Genomic DNA, 14,693 nt, shown 5'->3' on the forward strand with positions numbered 1-14,693 from the left:
AGATCTTTTATGACAACAAAATTGCAAATTGAGATTTTGAGATTGACAGAAGCTCAAATCTCGATAAAAGGTATGAAAAATATAAAGTTCGAAAATTATTGATTATCAAACCAAATTGGTAAAACACAACCAAGAAAAAAACACTCTAAAAAAATTTTCGACAAAGCAAAAAATCAAACGGTTAAACCCTTTCCGTAGCAGGTACCGGCGAAACAGACTTTTGACGCGAAGGTCAAAAGGACGAATTAGAAAAAAAAATAAGGACACCAAAAAAGCAATATTCTTAAAAAAAAAAGAGAACACTATACTTAGCTTGTGTGACTTCCCCAATAGCTATCGTAGTTCTTCATCAACAAATTTTTTTCACAGCAGAACACAAAAATCTTCAACTCAATAAAAAAACTTAAGGAGGAACTTCGTACAAAAAAAATACTTTACGTAGGTCTTAGGTTAGGTTAGGTTAACGTGGCTGCGAATTAAAAATCCACACACTTAGGCCAAGAGAAAGGCCTATTGTGATACCACATGAATCTAGAGAATTACTTCTTACTAGTCGAACCATTTTGAGCTTTTTATAAAGCAAAGGAGATATTTAATATCCTTTTTAGGTAGTTCACTGGGATTATCAAAAGAGTAGCCCCCCAGATGAAGTTTGCGTCTGAGTGAAAGAGCAGGGCAAATGCAGAAGAGATGAGAGATTGTTTCTTCTTCTTCTTCTTCTTCGTCCATACAGCTCCTACAGAAGTCATTTGAGGCTACACCAAGTCGTATTGCGTGTCTGCCTATAAGACAGTGTCCCGTAAGGACACCTATTAGGCAGCTAATATGAAGTCTGCTTTGAGATAACAAGTCTTTCGAGCGCTTTAGGTCCAGTGAAGGCCATATGAGTTTTGTGGCTGCGCATGTTGGTAAGTTGTGCCACCTAGAATTTGCTATCGCAAAAGCTGTTTCTTTTAGCATAAGTTTACATGCAGCTATCGGTATACCTATCTTCTCCCTTTCAGGTGAAATAGGTATGACGGTTCCATTTTTAGCGAGTTCATCGGCTCTACAATTTCCTGTGATGTCTCTGTGGCCCGGCACCCAACAGAGGTGAATTTAAATTGCTGCGCCATCTCCATAAGAGACGATCGACAATCGAGGGCCGTTAGCAGCCTGGATGTCAGAGAAGATGCGGATATCAGAAGTTGATATCACGTTTTCTCTTAGCCAGGCGAGAACCCCTTTGATCGCTAAAATTTCCGCTTGAAAGACGCTTCAATGATTAGGGAGGCGGAATTAGATTCTTAGATTAAGCTTTTCTGAGTACACACCACTAGCAACTTCCTCATTTGTCTTGGATCCATCTGTATAAAAATTAATATTTTTGTTATCCAGGAGTTTTTGTCTTCCCATTCATCTCTGGATGGAATGGATACCTGGAAGTTTTTTTCCAAATAGGTGATTAGGAATAGTGTAGTCTATGTACTTTGGTATCGAACCAAAGAGGTTCAAAATGATGGAGTGCCCCCCATTGTTGTTGGTCCATTGAGATGAAGCGTCGAGTCTTATCGCTGTACTCGCTGCCACTTGTTTACTGAAGATGTCTAGGGGTGTCAGATGGAGGAAAGTGTCTAACGCTGCTGAGGGTGTGGTTCTCAATGCCCCGCTTATGCAGAGACATGCAGTGCGTTGGACTCTGCTGAGTTTGTCGTAGTATGTGACTTTCTCCAGTGCAGTCAACCATACTGCAACCCCGTACATAAGTATTGGTTGGATGACCGATGTGCATATTCAGTAGGTTATGCGAGGTTGAAAATCGCATTTGCTTCCTTGCAAAGGAAAAGAGCTGCTGTAGCTTTTTTAACTCTTTCCTGAATATTAGATTTCCAACTTAATTTTTCGTCCAACATCAGACCAAGGTATTTGGCTTCATTGGTAATAATTAGTTGAATGAGGTACTGGGATTACTGGGATCTTGTATTTCCGTGTGAAAAGGACGAGGTCTGTTTTTTGAGGATTAATACTAACTCCGCAGTGATCAGCCCATCTAGTGAGCATATTGAGTGCATTTTGGAGGAGGTCTCTCAGTGTATTAGGATTTTCCCCTGTGACGGCGATAACAACATCATCGGCATACGCAACCACTCTGTAGCCTTCCCTCTCAAGGGATATTAGTAGTTCGTTAACCACTATGTTCCACAGGAGAGGGGACAGAACACCAACTTGCGGAGTGCCTCTACTGACAGACCTTTTTGTGCAAAAATCTCCCAAACTAAAATTGATGATCCTGCTTTTTAGCATTAGGTTAATCAACTCACAGATTGAGTATTAGACGTTTAAGATCGTCATAGCAGAAGTGATAGCGGATGTGTCAACGTTGTTGAAAGCGCCCTCAATATCCACGTAGGTCGTTAGCAAAAAAGAGGTGAAACTTGTTGTTGTAAAATTTACCGCAACAATATAAGGTTTTTTCAAGTCATAAAATGTCGTATCTCAAAAACCTGACGTGATAGATTGAATTTTAAAGTCTGATTCTAACGAAACCAAAACAAACTTTGAAAAAGTATCATTTTACTACTTACTGACTTTCAAGCAACCAATCTCTGTCTATGTTAACCAATAACTACAGCACTTTAGACATTTGTAATTTGGCAAAGCTTCGTAGGCTTTTCAATCTTTCCCACTCTACATGTCTCTTTCCGAGCGGATGGAGAACAGCATTTGTGTAGCCTTCAACTTTCATTCAATAGCACTCACGACCCTTCTTTCCAAGTTCATGGAAACACTGATTAATTATCAGCTTAAGAAATATCTTAAATTACAGAAGCTTCTTAATGGCAGTTATGGCTTTCGTAAAGAAATAGGTTCTTTGTTGATCTCATGGTTTATCTCACCGAACAGCAAAACAAATCTTTACATCGTTTTGGAGAAAGCAAGATTATTCCACTTGATGTTTCAAAAGCATTTGATAGAGTTTAGTATCAAGCTCTCTTATCGAAAATGTGTGCTTTTGGTATTAATGAATCGCTTATTCGTTGAATTAGAAACTACATTTCTAACCGTTCAATACAAGTTGTATTGGAGGTTTTCAAGTCTGAAAAATATAAAATAAATGCTTTTGTTTCCAAAAGCTCCGTTTTATCTCCGACTTTCTTCTTGGTGTTTATCGACGATTGCATGTCTACCACATTACAAACAATGTTCCGTCGAATCAGCCAGTTCAATTCTATCCGTAAATCAATTCAACCGTAATAATCGCACTTCCAGGAATGCTCATCAGTTTACCCTTGAGGCCAATTTGGTGTATGGCTTAGCCACATCAAGTAAAAGAAGAACAATACTTGAGCGAAGCCTATCTTCAAAAACCAGACTTCAGATCCAAGTTCAAAAGAAAGATCGCACCTCTAATTTAAAGGGCAAGACATCGCACATATTATTCCAATTGGTCTGTATAACTTCGAGAAACTTGTTTGGAATTGAAAAGAAGATAGAAGGTCATCGTGTGTGAAACAATATGCCCTCCATGGATCTAGGAACTGATAAAGTAAAGTATCTAATCGTCATCAAATTTTGAGTGAAAGTTTCTTAACACATTCAGTCTATGTACCTCTTTGATATCCATTGCACGACCGATATAATTTTATTGAAGCTACATTCACAATGCAACAACAGACGTGCTCGAAATAATAAATTTAGGCCAAGCAATGGAAGGTTTTATAATCATTTTGAGTAAAAACTTTAACTCTTTTACTTTGATCTTGATTTTAACAATTGCTGGTAATTTTTGACGGGGATGTAGCTCAGATGGTAGAGCGCTCGCTTAGCATGTGAGAGGTACGGGGATCGATGCCCCGCATCTCCAGAAATATCCTTTTTAAAGGACACAACTTTTTGTTTAGTTTAAAAATATTTGTGTTTATTAATAAAAATGCGTTTTCAGCTTAACTAACTTTGGTATTAATGTTATTTGTAGTATTTGTGATTGTTAATTGGAAAACATCGATTATTTTTAACAAGCTCCGAATCAAGCTAATGCTCTTATCACTTACAAAATTTAAGACTGTCTTAAGATAACTGTGGCGTATACGTACTTTTTGTAATTTGAATTCAAAAAGGAAATATGAATTTTTAAAGTAACAAAGAACCAATACTCAAATGGACTAAATGCTGTCATTTATTTTCATCATCTCATTGAAGGGAGTAAGTCTGTAAGTAAAATGGTTTGTCCGTTATTTTAACGATGTATCCAAAAAGACGAGTTTTTAATAATAATAAATGGCTTGAAAGCAAGTGCAATTTGTGTGTGGTTTGTTAGTTTTGCTGGTCGAAAATGTTCAAAGGGGATGTAGCTCAGATGGTAGAGCGCTCGCTTAGCATGTGAGAGGTACGGGGATCGATGCCCCGCATCTCCAAAATGGTTGCATTTTTTTCTATCGTAGTACTCCATGTCCTTGTTTTTATAGGAAAATGTATTTTGAAAGGAACAAGCATTCCAATCTTCAGAAACAAGCTACAAGTAATAAAAAAAAGTGTAGTTTGTAAGGATTTTGACCTTTCTAGATTCAGATTCACGTTATTTTTGTCTGAATACATAAAAACGTGTCAAAGATATCTAGTTCCTGTATTGACACCATAAAAAGCTTATTTCTGAGTCGAACTTGAAGGTCAGCTTACAAACCAAAACTGAAAAAAAAAAACACGTAGAACTTTTGCAGAAAATTTTAAGTGTGAAAAGTTTTAACTGTGAGTTGATAAAACAAGATTACCTGAAAGCAAGCTTAATATCGTGGAAAAACCCCACTGAATTTTGAAAATGTATTAGAATTATAAAAGGCAAAACTTTAGCGACGTCACCATGCCAAGCGCCTAGGCTCATTCTCAAATGACTTGTGCAGAAGCTGTATGGACGAGGAAGAGTAAAAAACAGTTCTTCGCTTGCTTTGTACATGTCCTGCGTCAGCTTCACTGAACCCATGCAATACGTTCAACCAAACTACGAAAATCACCATTCGGATCGCGAAATGTCACTTTTTGAAGTGATATTAGTTATCATGAAATTGAAAGACAGCAAAGTACTAGGTGTCAATCGGATCGGAAATGAATTTTTCATAGGGCATAGGGGCTCTTCTACGCTTACGTGCCATTCGTGTACGGTTTCCGGAGATGTGTTTCAGCTCTCTCCAACTTTGGCCTAGTGACATGTGCCTTGAGCTTCTCGGTCGTCCAGCTATTCTTCCTTCTTGTGTGAGCGGATTCCACTGCATTGCTTGGCCTGCAATGCAGTCGTTGCCTTTTCGAAGCGTATCTCAAATCCATTGCCACTTACGCCTTCGTATTATAGAGTCTATAGGTTCCTGACCTATCCTTCTATGAAGGACCTCATTTTTTTTTTGGTTTTGGTTTGGCTAGAAAATCCTTAGGATGTTTCGAAGACATCTATTCACGAAGGTTTGCAGCTTTCATATAATGGCTGAAGTAACCTTCCGAGTCCTGCACCAATAAAGAAGCACAGATTTGACATTTATGCGAAACAGTCGTAGCTTTGTATTAATGCTGATAGCGTTATTCCTACAAATTTTCGACAACATACCGAACGCCGCTTTTGCTTTGCCGATGCGGCAGATGACTTCTTGTTCGGTTCCGTCTTCAAAGGAGACGATACTTCCAAGGTATTGAAAGCTCTCTACTTTTTCCACTAGTTGCGAAGAAATATTTATTTGAAAGGATGGTCGGGTTCTGAAGCTGGTCATTTTTTTTTTGTCGAAATAAATTTTCAGCCCTACAACTTCTGCTTCTCTCTCCACACTTGTCATTTGATGGAGATCCATGATCCTATGAAACAGCAAGCAAACATCGTCCGCGTAATCCAAGTTGATCCCTCCGCTACCTGACAGAGCTGAGTGTAATACATCGTTTATCACTAACAAAAACAATATTGGCGACAGAATACATCCCTGTCTGAATCCGCTTCGGATTTCAAATTATTGGTTTGGTATCAAGTTACAACAGCGACACGGGTTCACACACGTGGTCGAGCGATTGGAGGCTATCTTTTTGTGTTCAAATCTATTTTTCCAATTTCTTGTAGTTTTGTTAATATTGAAAACTTTACGGTTCTTAAAGTAAACTCTGAGGATGAATATTACTATATTCTCCCTATCTATTTAAATTGTAATAATTGGGAGCAGGATTTTTGTAGTTCAGAACGTTTTCTTAATTTTTCAAATATTAGCAATATAATGGTTAATGGAGATTTCAATGCTCGAGTGATAGAAAGTGATACAATACCTTTTAGCTAGCAATTCAAATCGGTTAGATTTTCAAAAGATAAAGTGTTGAACGGAAACGGTAAAAATCTATTCGAACTCCTTCAAAATTTTGATATATTTTTACTTAATGGGTTAACTAGCAGAGATTTGTCCGGAGAAATGACTTTTGTCGGAGGCCCAGGTGCATCAGTTGCTGATTATTGTAGCATCAGTGGTAAATGGTTTGAGAAAATAGATAGTTTTAATGTTGGTTCTTTGACTTTTTTGGACCATAAGCCAATCTCAGTAGCCCTGACCATAAAAAAACCTCTGCCCAAAAAAGAATTGCTCTTCTGCCAAGACTATTTTGGAACGGTAGAGAAAAAGAAAGGTATGAAGCCAAACTTAGTCAGTTTACTGTACAAACTGATTTAAGTCAAGCAAGCACGAGTCACCAGATAGATTCTTTTATCCAAGCTATACAAAACTCGATCTCTTTTGCAGAAAGGAGAGACTAAGCTAATAGCAAACAAAAGTGGTTTGACAAAAATTGCGAAAGAGCCAGAACTAAATCCTTCAAACTGTTAAAACTAGCAAGAATGGGAAACGGAAGTTTTTTTTCGTGAGTCTTATGTTCAGGCAAATAAAGAATATAAAAAACTCTGCCAAATAAAGGGAAATTAATACTATCTGGGAATAGCGAATAATTTAAATAATGCAAAGGATTCTTCTGAATTTTGGAGAATAGTGAAGGAATTGAATGGGAAAAAATTCAAAATTATTAACAATAATTTAAAGATTTCGAAGATATTTACAGGAATTAAACTGAAAAGGCTTGAGTCTTGGGTTAATGAAAACAAATTGTTGAACGAGTTTTAAGCCGGTTTCAGAGCAGGTTAACGGATCACATTTTCTCTATCCAAAATATCGTAGATTATTACGTAAAAAATGGGAAAAAGCTGTATTCAATATTTATTGATTTCAAACCTGCTTTCGATAGCATTGATCGAGGAGCATTGTTTTATAAATTAAATCTACTGAGGTTATCCTCTTAGATTTCTAAAGTACTAAGAAAACTTTACGAGAGTACAACATCAGCTGTATGGGACGGTGAAGAAATATCAGAATGGTTTGAAACCAAAAGTGGAGTACGTCAAGGTTGTCTTTTATCCCCACGCTTTGCCAAACGGTATTAAAATTCTAGCACTTGTTATAAAATTCTTCGGGTGATTTTTGGTCCCGTACGCATAGATGGAGAATGGAGGAGAAGATATAACGACGAACTGTACGGGCTGTACAGCGACACTGACCTAGTTAGCAGAATTAAAGTCCAACGGCTTAGATCGCTAGGTCATGTAGAGCGGATGGACATCAACGCTCTAGCCCGGAAGGTCTTCGAAACCAATCCCGAGGGACGGCGCACAGTGGTTCGGTTTGTATGGGAGAGCGGAAAAAAGTCTGTAAAATCTGAACGGTTCAACGAATTTAAATAAAATTTGGCATACATGTTAAGATTAGTCTTATACATATTTGGTCAAAATTTGGTTGAAAAAAAAAAATATAAACAAAGTTATTGACATTTTTCTAAAATTTGAGGCTTTTGATGTTATATTTAAATAAAAGTTTTTTTTTAGTAAAATCTTAACTTTTTATTTTGAACAAAATATTATTACTAACTATGTATATTATAAAATTAAATAAATAAATAGATAAAACATACAAAAAATAAATAAAAAACAATTATGAAGTAGTAATTTTATGACGCTAAAATGAGATTTTTAGCGTCTGCGCTGATTGGAAGTATTTTTTTTTTTTGCCTGTGACCTTAAACCTGTTATTATTGGATCTGAGGATATGAGTATGTGATGCATCACATCTTCATTCGTCGCAATTCGGCTGCATTTTCTCGAATAAAACCTGCGGTAGGCTTTATAATCCTTATTTCGGCATTCTTGGGCTTCCTCGAAGAGCGATCCAACAGGAAATGCACAGCTTTTAATTATTTCTTCTCCATGGATCAAAATCTTATGTACGGTTGCTGGCATATTGTACCATTTATATTTCTCAACAAACAGTTCAGCAGTTTCCCACATGTAAGCTGCACTTTTTTTTAAATCTAATTTTTCATTCGACGTTATTACTTCAAGGACAACAGCAAACCGCCGAATTAGGGATTCACTAACTCCAGTGATTTCTGAAGTCATGGTTGGATTTGCAAAAAATCTTCTGGAGGTGTTGCCGTCATTACTTGTCCCCGTACCTTGTTTTACAAGATCGACAATGATGCCCAGTTTTTCACGAAACTCCTGCTGAATTTTCTTCTTGTTAGCATCTCTAATATGGCGGGTCTCATTGTTGGTTCTCCATGCTTTAAATGGCAAATTGTAGGCAACATGGAGGATACACTCCATAAATTTTATCCGAGCGTGAAGAGGAGACATTCCCATTTTCAAAGCTTCCCTGTTTACAGCTTTGGTTCTTATATTTGTCAATTTATTCATTCCAGAAGTTGTAGTTCCACATATGAAACAGGAAGAAGCTGCAGGAGTTTCTGTTATAGATGGTCTAACAATTTTTGTAGTGGCACACTTGCTGAGCTTTCCGTAATGCTTATATCTAAAGGATAGCACTTTTTTTTTGCTTCCAGTAATTTAATATAAGGTGGAAAAACATCATGTCCTTCATCTTTTAGGGCATGTCTTAATACTTCATATTGGCGTTTCGACAATTCTGCTTGTATAAATAATGCAAGAGCCTTTTTCGGATCAAATTGTGAACAGGAAAAGCTCTCTGATGTTGCTGCATAGTTTATCTCTTCTTGAGGAAATATATTTTTAATTTCGTCCCTCTTATACCTTTTAGCTCGATCACAGCATTCGTCAAAACTCTTTCGTGGTCTTCCCATATTAGTTGACGTTTCGGCCAATACACTTTGGGTTAGTTCTACTTAGAAAACTCCTTCGAGCCAATGAGTGTATTTTTTTTCAAAATTACTTTTTTTTCTATGAACTGCGTTCCATCGACTCAAAAAATGAGGCACAAAACGTTTATTTAATTCTGACAGCACAGTTTCTATTTGCTCAGAAATTAAGTTGGGGTATTCCCTTTCAAACACAAACACAGATGATATTGACATATTTGGAAGATCAAAGCGTGATGTCAGTGGAGCGTTTTTGAGCATTGCGACGGAATCGAAGAAAATGGGTTAAGTGGTCAATGAGAGCAAGACCAAGTATATGCTGTCATCAAGAAAGGACACTGAACGACGACGTCTTGGACAAAACGTCACCATGAACAGCTATAACTTTGAGGTAGTTAAGGACTTCGTCTACCTAGGCACCGCTATTAATGCAGACAACGACACCAGCGCTGAAATCAAACGAAGAATAACTCTTGCAAATCGCTGCTTCTTTGGACTTAGAAGGCAATTGAGAAGTAAAGACCTCTCTCGAGCATCTAAAATCACCATCTATAAGACACTCATCATCCCGGTTCTCATTTATGGCGCTAAGGCCTGGACCCTGTCAAAGAAAGATGAGATTGTCTTAGGATGCTTCGAGAGAAAAATTCTTCGGGTGATTTTTGATCCCGTACGCATAGATGGAGAATGGAGGAGAAGATTTAACAACGAACTGTACGGGCTGTACAGCGACACTGACCTAGTTAGCAGAATTAAAGTCCAACGGCTTAGAAGGCTAGGGCATGTAGAGCGGATAGACATCAACGATCCAGCCCGGAAGGTCTTCGAATCCCGAGGGACGGCGCAGTAGAGGAAGACTGCGACTCAGGTGGCGCACCCAGGTGGGAGAGGACCTCAACCAACTTGGCGTGCGAAACTGGAGACAGCTGGCTATGGACCGAGCTGGCTGGAGACGCTTGTTGGTTGAGGCCCAGGTCCGCCCAGGACTGTAGCGCCACCTACAGTAAGTAGTTATAAAATGCCTCCTTTATGCTGATGACGTTTTGTTTGCAGACTCCCCAGAAAGTCTTCAGCTCATGATAAATAGGCTAGATAATTACTGTAAAATATGGGATCTGGTAATAAATTTATCCAAATCGGTAGTTATGATATTTAAAACAGGTCGAGGACGACGCAGTAGAATTAAAAGGTGGTTTTTAAATGGTGAAAATATTGAAGTTGTGAATGAATTTACTTGGCAAAAACTCGTTTGACCTTTGATTGAAAGGGATAGATTTATAGAGAAGCTTCATAGCGATTATGTTAGAGCCATTTTGTCGCATTGAGAAAAAAGATTAGGTCTCTAATCTCTATTGTTTGCCAAAGCAGGACATTTGCAGAGGAAATGGATTATCACTACAACTACGGCAAAAAGTGTTGTAAGAGTTGCGATTGGGTAAATTGCTCCACCTTCGGTTTGATTCAGTTTGGTAGATAGAGGAGATTTTACCCTTCATAGCACCAAGAGGAATGTTAACCATTTCCGCAAGTGAGCTATGAAGGGCCGATCCTTGCCTGGCTAGCTCGTCAGCCCGTTCATTTCTCACGATACCACTATGGGCCGGAACCTAGATCAGGGTGACACTGAGGTTAATATTCAGGCTCGCAAGCTCATCGCGACATTGCTGGACCAATTTAGATGAGGATATGGCCGAGTCAATGGCTTTGACAGCTGCCTGACTGTCTGTAAAGATAGCTGCATTTCGGTTTTGGTTTGGGTTTTGTGCAAGTATCTTACATGCCTCCCTTATTGCCAGTAGGTCAGCCTAAAAAACGCTAGCAAAGTCAAGAAGCCTAAATGATTTAACTACATTTAGGGACTCAGAAAAGATCCCAGAACCAACTTCGCACTCCATATTTGAGCCGTCAGTAAAGAGTGTTGTGTCGAAGCCTATCGACACGATGTCATCCTCCCAGTCTTCTTGTAATTTTTAACAGTAAAAATAGAGATGGCATCGGGCAGACGGTTTCAAAACCAAGGCCATAATTTAATTAATCATTATGTTGAATTGTAAAAATTTGTATAAGGTTCAATAAATAAAGCTATTATTAACTTCCCATAGTTATTATGTTATTATTATTACAATATAAAACTTAATTCAAGTCTCTAGTATTATTGGTTCGTGAGATATTTAGGATTAACCAAAATGTTCACCTTTTTTTTTAAACTGCTATGGTAAAAGTTAAATTACCAAAACAATTTTTTTAATTTGTTTTGCTTAAGGGGGTATTCTGGTCTAGAGACATGAATTGTAGGTAATTTTTTAAGTGCTGTAGAAAAAAGCAAGCAACAATTTTACCATCAATTTTTTTATACATTATTTATTCAAATTAGAAGCATACAAAAAAAAATAAAAGAGTAAAAAAAAAATCAAAATTCCTATAGTTATCAGCTGATGGAGTGGTGCGTCTCAAAAATTTGGTGCGTGACCATACCCACGATTTTAACTCTCCTAGAAATCTGAAATCAAAAACTAAAAAAGATTATTAATCTTTAATAATGTCGCAATGTCTGGAACTACGGAAAAGTTACAAACATTTTTTTTTACAAAATGGCGGCTGTCTAAAGAAAAATACAAAAAATTTACCATTTTTTTGAACATTCTTCGATTTGTTAAAAATAGTAAAAATGCAAATTTGGGGATGGCCGTAGTTCCGGACGTAGACAAGTCCCTAAAGAAGACTCTCTTAAAATTTCAAGTAAATCGGTTAGGCAGAACCTGAGAAATCGTGGGTATCAGATTCAAAAAGACAGTTCTGAGAAAAACGCGTTTAAAGTACCCCATTATGTCTTTTGTTCTATTAGTTGCAGCCCAACCGATTTGGATGGCTGCTCAGCAAAATACTTATTTCTCCGAAAATAATTTGAATTTGGGAAAATCCTCTCGTAGACATATTCTTAAATAGTTAAACTATAAAAATATGAAAAGAAAAAAAGATCGATTTTTTTAATTTCTAGACCAGAATACCCCCTTAAGTCAATTTGCTCAATTATTTTGTGTCGTAAATGACCGACCTTTTTCTCTTAACGGTTTAAGGAGAACCTAACAGCTTTTGCGGATGATCTTGGGATTGCGTATAATTGCTGGTTACTGGTTATCAGTTTTTTAACCTCCTTATATATAGCTTCCCGGCTTTACTTCATCAAAAGTGGTTATTTTAAGAGCTCTTAAGCTGAAACGCGTATCTCAGAAGCAATGCAGCTTATTTGGTCAATATATCTTTGTTTCTTGCAAATTGTTAAATCGTGTTATTTAACACCTCTAAAAGTATGTAAAGCCGATATATTCTTTACGCCGATAAGCACAAAACGATTGACGGTTTGGAGAACGGCATTTAATTTAAAAAAACGATCATTGTTTTTATTTCACTTCAAAGATACACCTCTGAGGAAACAACCTTTATAAAATTCCGTCAAAAAATCAAGACAATTTTGTCTCTGAATAAAACATATTTTGATTTAAAACTTGTGACTAATCCTATCCTTGTAATGTATTTTGTAATTAAACTTCATTAATTCTTGCCACATCTCTGTCCACGAACTCATTCTAACCTCAAACCATAGGCTTGACAATTTTGAAAAAAAAAAAAAATAAGAAGAAAAAATCGCGGATATCCTTTTTTGTTTAACTATGGTCGAAATTAAAATATTCAAACCCTAGTTAAACCACCATTTCTCATCACACATTAAAATATAAAAAAATAAATAAATTCAAAGGACAATAAGAAAATATGCGGAAATGAATAAACGTCTCGACTTTTGCACATAAAATACAGCCGTCGTCGTCGTCGAAGACCATATCTTAAGATATTGCCAGCCCCACCTTAAAAACAAAGCCAAAAAAAAAATAACAGAAGAAATGAATTTGAATAACAAAATTATCATCTCAAGCTTTCACCTTTTAACATTCACCAATACCTCTAAGTTAGATTCTTTCTTTCTTATTTTCTGATTTTCTTATTCCTCTTGTGTATTTCCTTGAAAGACAAAAGGACTATCCTCGCCTATGGTATCCCAAGAGTGCAAACGAAGATGAACATAAAAAAAAATTAAGGATACCCAACACACCTTCAACCCCAATCTCCGGGACAAGATTATTAACACTCCACTAAATATGCATTTCTTATGTCGGCATGGGATGGTTAAAAAAATAAGACACAGGACCTTTTTTTTTTGATGAAGGACCAAAAAAAACAAAAGAAAAACCAACAAAACTCGAAAAAGTAAAATGGATGCACTCGTCCTGTTTATCTAGGAACATCCCCAACTCTTGAGAAGTCGCCTTTACGTGATGATGGTGTTCCCGACTGCTGTGTAACTTTTGCTCTCCATCAAAAAGAACCCCGAACGAAGAAAGGACACACATTTGGCGGGTGTTTTTCTTACAAATGGAAGTATAGACTCCTTAATGGCACTTCTCCATACGACGACGATTGCCACACGACTCTCAGCATTATAATCGTTCGAGTGGTATCGTCGCTCGTCGTCGTCGTTCTCGTCCTTGACGTGTGTTTACATTTCAATATTTAGCTCCTTGTTACTGATTGTGAGAGAGAATCCGCATGCGTCCTGGAAACTCAATCCACATCATTCATAAAGGAATTTTGGCGCGAATCGCAAATACCATCCACACTTTCTACACCATTCGTCCTTTCTATAATCTCAATAAAGGATACCCTAGACATTGGGGATGGCGATGGCGTTGGCTTGTTGTCCCGCACGTGGTGTGCGAAATCTGTGGGAATCTCGCAACACTAACCAATCCCCCCTCCACCCACATTATCAATTGTTTTGGGTGTTTTTTGTTGTGGCGCTATATCCTTAGCAAGGAGGGTTGTTCCTTTCACAAGGACATCTCAGTGGTGACTGTATAGGTTGATATATATGTATAGACTTGTGTGTCTGTTTTTTCTTGTGTTATTTTTCTGGAGGGTTGTTCCACAACGGAATGCTAAGTGGCCTGGCCAGCCAGCAGGATTCTGGCATTTCGTCGCTGGATCCCAAATCGGTTGTTTGGTGGGTTTTTTTAATCGTCCGATGGGAAAAGTGTAATTTTTAGGTTATACTGTTTTTGTTGTTGTTTGACAGCGGGGTTTCTTTATCGTGCGTCGTGTCGTTTTGATTCGATTCTCGTGACGATGGTGTGTTGATGTTGTTACGGAAGGACGATTCACTTTGAAGTGCGAACGTTTAAATGATGTGTGTGATATAAATACCCGAGTGATTATATACGTATTATGGTGGACGGTGTGCGGTATGGTGCGTTGGTCGTGAGGGATGGAAATATTATAAAAATTAGTGCTTAATGTAGTCTTTTTTTAACGTGGTTTGTAAGCGCGATTTTTGCGTATTTTTTGGATTTTGTAAAATGTGTGTGAGTTTGTGATTGTGATTTTTTTACCAAAATTGTTAAACAATTTAAATATTATTTATTGAAGTCTGTGGTAAGCAATAAAGTTGCAAATTAAAAATAAAAATAAAATAAAATGAAAAATTGTGATTT

The 14,693-nt window shown here is 37.3% G+C and overlaps 1 protein-coding gene and 2 non-coding genes across 3 annotated transcripts in view; all 3 read left to right on the forward strand.

Annotated features, from left to right (window-relative positions):
• LOC129943097 (PHD finger protein rhinoceros) overlaps window positions 1-14,693 on the forward strand; it is a 159,489-nt gene that overhangs the window by 40,314 nt on the left and 104,482 nt on the right. The window lies entirely within an intron of this gene.
• Window positions 3,772-3,844, forward strand: Trnaa-agc (transfer RNA alanine (anticodon AGC)). The gene has a single exon. It is a non-coding gene; the product is annotated as a tRNA-Ala (tRNA).
• Window positions 4,322-4,394, forward strand: Trnaa-agc (transfer RNA alanine (anticodon AGC)). Its single transcript has one exon. It is a non-coding gene; the product is annotated as a tRNA-Ala (tRNA).

This window comes from Eupeodes corollae, chromosome 1 (assembly GCF_945859685.1).
Source record: "Eupeodes corollae chromosome 1, idEupCoro1.1, whole genome shotgun sequence".
Taxonomy (NCBI): Eukaryota; Metazoa; Arthropoda; class Insecta; order Diptera; family Syrphidae; genus Eupeodes; species Eupeodes corollae.